Genomic DNA, 8,335 nt, shown 5'->3' on the forward strand with positions numbered 1-8,335 from the left:
GCTGTAAAGATGCTTTGAAACAACCTATACTGTAAAAAGCGCTATATAAATGAAGGAGACTTTACTTGAGTTACTGTGGACACTTTTAGTCTTTGAGCTGTTAATGGAGGAAGTGTTCTTAGCAGTGAAGCAATCAGTGACGTACTTAATTAGACAATTAACCTTGGATTTATTATAGTAAAAGTGGAGTAACCATGATTTATTTTTGGCGGATTGATTACCATTTGAATAACCACAGTTTTACTACAAATATTATGGTTATTGTAGCAAACCCACGGTTAATTTCTCGTTTAACTACAATAACCATGTTTGTTTTGGTTTTATTTGTAAGGGTTTACTGAAGATCTACTCTAGTAAAGACCAAAGAGTCTAGATACTGAAGGCTACGCATTAGTCTTTATTTCTTTCTTTCTTAATACTCTCATTTTGTATAATTACGTGTGTCATCAGTTCATCTGTTGTTTACTGCGGGTAGAAGTAGAAGAATGTAGTCAGATTACATTCCAGGTTTCCTACGTTCGCTTGGCAGCACAACTTCTTTTCCTTCATAATTCACATCTGCAAGAGTAAATTCATCTTTATAAATTAAAATGGCTCTGGGATGTACAGAATTAACTCCCTGAAATCACTGTGTAACAAGAACTTGATGTGCTACTGAAATAAAAAAATAAATACAAAATTTAATGTTGCTTTTATTACATTTTGAAATGGGTAAATACTCTACTTTTAATATAAAGATCCAAGATGTTATGATGTTCTTTGTGCATAACTTAATATTCATGAGATTAAATAACCCAAGCTATTCAACCTCAACCCAAACTTTTTGATGTGAGCGAGAACGACATCTCGATGCCGAACCGCCTGATGCTTCGATTGAGCTAGAATCAAACAAGCGTCGATATAGTTCAGTATACGAATGCCCTGGAGTCGCTCTGGAGCCAGAGCTGCATCCATACACTTTGTGAACGTGCAGGGTGACAAGGCTAGGCCGAACGGAAGAACTCTATAAGCTTCGCCCCCGAAAGCAAACCTCAGGAACTTCCTGTGTTGTGGAAGGATGGATACATGGAAATACGTGTCCTTTAGATCTATCGTGACAAACCAGTCCTCGGATCTGATTTGTGACATGATCTGCTTGAGAGTGAGCATTTTGAATTTGAGCTTCCCTACTGAGCGATTTAACTGGCGCAGATCTAAAATTGGACGCAACCCACCATCCTTCTTTGGGACAATGAAGTACAGACTGTAATACCCGGACTCCCTGCTGGGAGGACCCACTGAGATATATTTGGACCCACTGAGATATATTTGGACCCACTGAGATATATTTGGAAGACTTTTCCACTCTGCCAGAAAATCTACTAAGGGTACCAGTCTCTCGAGACTGGTCTCATGTGTATTTCGAGCAGCAGACACTGTGCCCTGTAACAGCGCACCAGCAGGGAACAACTGGTCTGACTGCTCTAGGCCCCTCCTCGGAGGGAGGGAGCGAGCGCCCCTCCGGAAAATGCTCGCTGGGACCCTCTACACCCTGGCATGAAGGCGGGGTTGGCAGAACGGTCCCCAGAGTATAACGAGGCGAACTCAGTTTTCTCTCGGTGCGAGAAAGAACGGTGTTTTACCGTTGTCTAGACCCATGTATATTGGAATATGTAGATGTTTGGGGACTAAATACACGGTACGAAACTGGCTTTTCCCAGGACTTTGTATATATAAATATATATGTAGAGCTGACTGGGCATGCTGCACAAATTTGTAGACAAATAAACAGGAATCGTGATACAGCTGTATGTGATGATCAAATGGCTATGCTTTAATTGTGAACGCTGCATGTTTCTGTTGTGTTTTCTAGGATTGCAGTCCGCAATCACTTTTTAGTCTTTGAGCTGTTAATGAAGGAGGTGTATTTAGCAGTGAAGCAATCAGTGAGGTAATTAATCTATTACACACTAGGTTTCCTACGTTCTCTTGGCAGCACGGCTTCATTCTGGCATTTTTCTCACATATTTCCTTCATAATTCACATCTGCAAGAGTAAATCCATCTTTATAAATGTAAATGGCTCTGGGATGAACAGAATTAACTGGAATGATTTCTGCACATTTTTTTTTATTTAATGTTGTTTTTATTAACATTTTTCTTGAAATGGGTAAATACTCTACTTTTTTATATACAGATCCAAGATGTTATGATCTTCTTTTTGCATGACTTGATATTCATGAGGTAGAAAGCACTTTAATAACTGCCTACCCTCAAACCTGTCTTTATTAAAAAAAATATTTGGCAACACGTAATCATAAAATATATAAATGATTAATGTTCATAAATAGTGAGGTATTATTCTCACTCATAACTGAGTTGTTTATGAACTAGATGACATGAGCTCTATTTTTTTCTCACCAAACAGGTTTAGCAGCTTTTAGCTGTCAGAAGTGAAAGTATTTTCAGAGTTTTACTGTGCGCCATTTTACAGCAGGGCATAAAACGATTGTTTAAGTCAGAAAACTCGAGCATCAAAGTGTTTAATATTTCTAGTTCCTCTGCAGGAATATCCAGTTGGAGACGGGACACTCAGTGATGTTGGGAAACTGCGGTAAACTACAGTAACTCCAGGTGAGTGAGCTTTAGTCAGGTGAGCTGATCTAGACATGCTTCCTCATTCAACTAATGAAATGCTTCCTTGTACTTTAAGTATAATTTAAAAACCTAAACATCTAGTAGGCTACTTAATGAAACATGAATTTCTTGAAATTATTATCATATTGAATTCTCTTTGGTGGATGTAGAATGTTTGATTATGTTAGCTTGAGTCAATGATCACACTGAATGTAAATGCGTTTAATCTCAACATTCGATAACTGCCAGCCGATACAGACCAGAGATAAAGTCATCCATTTCACATGTATTCAATTCATTTTAATTATGTTATTGGGAAAATGTTTTTATTTTTAAATGACTTTAAAAAGTGTAAACTTAAAGTAAATTGCAAATGAAATTTTAATTCTGACTCATCAGTGTTACTGAGCAGCTCCATGAAGACTGAATGAATCATGGACGACACACAAACATTCAGAGATGGAGATTTTTCTCAGGGATGCAGGTACTTCAATCTTCAAATGATATTAATCTTATGTACATCACATATGAGGATGTTCTGGGTGTTTGCCTGATATATAATTAGGCACATCCTTCAACATTTCCAAAGCTTCTCTTAGACAAGATTATTGGTGTAAGGTTTATAGACAGTTGGGTACTCAACCAGAATTATAAATTGCGGGTGTGTATTTGCAGCCTCTTACCGCTAAGAGGCGCTACAATCACAGACTTTGCAAAGTGTCAGTTTATTCTCTACTGCGTAATCTGCCGCCGTGCCGCGGTTCATTGAGAGTGATTGAAAGCTGGTAGCAAATCAATTCAAATGAAACATTGAACGAATTCATAATCACAATACTAAAATTACTGAAATTACTGAAATTAAATTGAATAATGAAAAAAAAAAAAATCTGAGATCGAATCTCAGTGTAGCCAATAGTGTTTATGTTTTTCCGTTCTTGATGCTTAAATATGTATCTGTTTATTAAAGTCAAGCATCTTGTTTAATTATCAATTGTACATTACAACATAAATTTGCAACATTCCAGTTGAGCCGCTGCAAAGACGACACTGATGAAGGAAGACTGCAGCCGATAAGATGATGAAGCTCGTCTTTAATCTGCTAAATTATTGTTTTTGTGAATCATTCACGAGATTGAGATGACTGACAGTGATACCCGGCCATAGCAACGGAAGACATTTTTCAAAACAGATCGAACAAATCAGAGAAATACTTTCAATACAGTATTGCTTTCAATTAAAAAAATAAACAATGAAAATGTAAAATAAAAATAAAATGAATTAAGTTTGAAAACCCATCGCACATTTCAAGGTACGAATAAAGTGTCGGGACAGTTTATTTATTTAAACAGGGTGGCATCGATAGAGTTTATTCCCTTTGTGATGCAAAATAAGAAACACAGAATCTTATTCTTGCAACATTTTAAATTTCTATTGTCAAAGAAATTGCAGCTAAGTAAAAAAATCTAAACGGTACAAAACGAAAAAAGTTCAAAGCAACATAAATTAAGAACAGGCGTTTTTCTTTGCCTCTCTCTCGCGCTGGATCTTTTTTTAGCGAGTTTCTTTTGTCTCCCTCACTGCGCGCGCCGGGTCTCTCTCGAAATTAAATTTCAGAGTAAATACACACCATACAGCTGATAATACTGTATATGTCGCTGCGTGTCATCCACACAAATCACGAAAGAAAAAACTGTAACAAATAGCATTTGTTGCTTCAAAGATAGGCTACAACATGCCTTGCTGAATTCACCTTAAAACGAGGTTGATCGCGAATTAAAGAGCTCTGTATCTGCTAAATTGAAATTGTGTGTGGAAAACCTTTAAATACAATCAATAAACCTACAATATTTATAATTTAATAAGATATAGGGCCTACATATGGGCTTTTGGAGATTTTGAGATTTATCCTTAAAATAATTTTGCCTTTGCCTGCTCATCAGACTGGCTATCCGACACTCTCCATATGAAAGACGGAACATTAACACCTCTTGTCCTGCACCCCCACGATAAAGCCACTGCCTTCTCCAAACCCCCCACAGGCTATCTGAGTTTGCAAAACAAAACAAAGAGTTTGCAATTCACACTTAAATCGCTATTCTAGACATTAGCAATAGGCTATTAAAGTGTTGATAATGAAGGAATTAAATAATTTAGGCTATGTAGTAATATTTCTGTCATAAATGTTTATTACTAAACATTTAATTAGGCCTATTTCAATAATTGAAGAATTAAAACGCTACTTCAGTTTGGGCCAGCTTTTTCCAAGCAAAACTAAATACAATCTTCAAACGCATGTTCACTTGTTGTCGTGAACAAAATGTTCAACTCAATATTAAATTCCACAGGGATCTTTGAATCCTTAGAACCAGGGTGCGATTTGTGAATAAAGTTTATTTTTTTATTCAAATAAATCTCGAACCACAGTGCTTCGTGCTGCTGTTAAACTAAATAACATTTATAGAATAATTATGAACTTAAATAATTAAATATTCAGTCCTGGCCTCGTTACATTGGCTTCCAGTCCATTTTAGAATACATTTTAAGATCTTATCGTTTGTTTTTAAATCACTAAATGGTTTGGCTCTGTGTTATATTTCAGACCTATTACAGATTTACACCCCCTCACGGTCACTTAGGTCTAGTGAGCAACTTCAGCTGGTTGCTCCCAAAACCAGGTTAAAAACCAGGGGTGACCGCGCCTTTTCAGCTGCCGCCCCTAAACTGTGGAATGAGCTTCCTCCACAGGTCAAATTGGCCTCAACCCTTGAATCTTTTAAATCTCGTCTTAAAACTCATTTATTTTCTCTGGCTTTTAACTCATCATGTTAAGTGTGTGATCATATGTTGTTTTAGGTGTGTATGTGTTTATATTTTATGTGTATGCACATATGTTTATATGCGCTTTTATGTATTATCCCTTGTTCAGCACTTTGTAAACCTTTGTTTTTTTAAATGTGCTATACAAATAAAATGGATTGGATTGGATTAAATGAAACAATATCGCAACATTGACAAATACATTTATTTGAGCTGTTTTTACAATTTAATTCAGGGCGATTTAGCCTATATTTAATTAGAACGAGATTTTCACCCTTTCCTTGTCCTTTCCTCATTGGGAAGCGCTCACATGATAGATAAACATGTTTGTCGTTAGCCTAATATGAATAAAAGTTTACAGTTTTGAACGATGTAGGCTACTCTACTCTTATCTGTATGACCCTATTAAGTTATTTTAGCTGTTAAGAGAAAAATAAATCAAAATGAACGCGCCGCCGCGTTTGTCGAACACTAATTCAACATGGATGAAAGCCGACTTTCGAACAATGCATAGCGCCACTTGTCGTGGTGTGCCAAAACACTTAATTATAAACTTCAATATTTCATGCAAAACAATCTCAAAACGCTTTGTGACATTTTGAAAAGCCGTGCATGCATTACGGCCACTGGAACCATGAACGTTTAAACGTGCCTGTTGCATATCTTTATTTTATATCTTTTATATGGTCTATTATACTGTATATATATATATATATATATATATATATATATATATATATTTTTTTTTTTTTTTAACAGAACTGCTTTTGAAATTACGATTGGAATTATTATAGGCTACAGAAGTAAAGTCATTGTATAATATTTGTTCCTTAGTGTAAAATGGAAATGTTTGGTAATTTTATTTTATAAATATAAGCAAAAAACTATGGTGTAACTGAGTTTTAGAACTAGACAAATCTCTCTGCATCAATAATAGGCTATAAAATGCATTAATAGGCTAATATAAAAATTACAGGAGTCCAAGTTGGTTCGGGATTTGAACCTGTGACATCTAAATGATCGAAACGTAAGTTCTACCACTCGGCCATGACTTAATGCCCAAACGTTCCAATGTGTGTTCTCTCATTCGTCTCATTCCTCAATAGAATAGTACAAATAATCAGCTTCATTGCACATAATTTTTTTTTTTTGTTATTTGTGGTATTAAATTTGTTTTTGTGTTTTTTTTGTTGTTGTTTTTTTATCGCACTGCTCCCCAGGGAATAGGCTTGTCGCCCACCGACGTCTAGGCTAACAATATAATACAGGTTATATTGTTATCGTCTCTATTTAAGTTGGCTTGAGAGAGCCAACATATTGAAATCCTATTTAAACTTATTATTATTATTCCGAGACTAAAATTTCTATATGAAACTCGTCCTAGAGCTTTAACTCTACATACTCCAAACTCGGCTCAGACACTCACACTGTTCTGACTCGCGTTGCTTTATCTTTTCAGACTGATCGGACTTACGGTTTTCCTACAAATGACGATCAAAACTCGGAAAAACTCCCATTGACTTACATTGGGGAGTTCTAAAAAATTCAAATCCAGATTCAAACTCGCCAACCGACAAAAATTCAAATCTAAATACCTTGAAGACTAAACCAAACTGCCGTTCTATATATATTAGCCAATGAAACTCATTTAAACTAATAAACTCTAATCTCATACATTTATAAACTAATTAACTTAAATTTAATAACTAATTAACTAATAAACTCATGAATTCATAGACTTATGAACTCTTAAACTCATAAATTAATAAATTCTGAACTCTAAACTCATTTAAACTTATAAACTCTAAACTCAAAAACTCATACACTTATAAACTCATCAGTTTATACACTTATAAACTCTAAACTCATAAACTCTGAGTGTGTGTGTGTGTGTGTGTGTGTGTGTGTGTGTGTCTGAGTGAGTGTGTGAGCGAGGTAGTCTGTGAGTGTGTGTGTGTGTGTGTGTGTGTGTGTGTGTGTATCTATCTAACTTATTTATCTATCTATCTCTCTGTCATAAACTTCAAACTACTTTAAACTTCAAACCAATTTAAACTTCTTAAGTTTAAAGCTCCCAGCTCCCAAGCAACTCCATAGCAACCAAACTTGAGTACCCTAGCAACCGTTTTGCAAGACCTATATCTCTGTATCAGAACATCGTATAGAGATGAGGTTTGGCTCTTTTGACTCATGCTAGCAAACAGCACTTCCAACATGCTACATATGCTAGCAGTGAATAGCTACATGCTAATAGCGATTAGTTAAGTGTTAAATCATGCCAAGATCATGCTAAGAACTCTATAAAAACTCCATAGTAACCATCTGTGACAACTACCAACCACCTAGTAACACCATATCAACCGCCCTGAATACCATAGCAACCACCCAGAACACCCTAGCAACCGCCTAGCAACCACCCAGAACACCCTAGCAACCACCCAAAATACCTTAGAACACCCTAGCAACACCATAGCAACCACTCAGAACACCCTAGCAACCACCCAAAATACCTTAGAACACCCTAGCAACACCATAGCAACCACTCAGAACACCCTAGCAACTGCCTAACAACCACCCAGAACACCCTAGCAACCACCTAAAATACCTTAGAACACCCTAGCAACACCATAGCAACCACCCAAAACACCCTAGCAACCACCCAAAATACCTTAGAACACCATAGCAACACCATAGCAACCACTCAGAACACCCTAGCAACCACCCAAAATACCTTAGGACACCCTAGCAACACCATAGCAACCACTCAGAACACCCTAGCAACTGCCTAACAACCACCCAGAACACCCTAGCAACCACCCAAAATACCTTAGAACACCCTAGCAACACCATAGCAACCACTCAGAACACCCTAGCAACTGCCTAACAACCACCCAGAACACCCT

Source organism: Rutilus rutilus, assembly GCF_951802725.1.
Source record: "Rutilus rutilus genome assembly, chromosome: 11".
Taxonomy (NCBI): Eukaryota; Metazoa; Chordata; class Actinopteri; order Cypriniformes; family Leuciscidae; genus Rutilus; species Rutilus rutilus.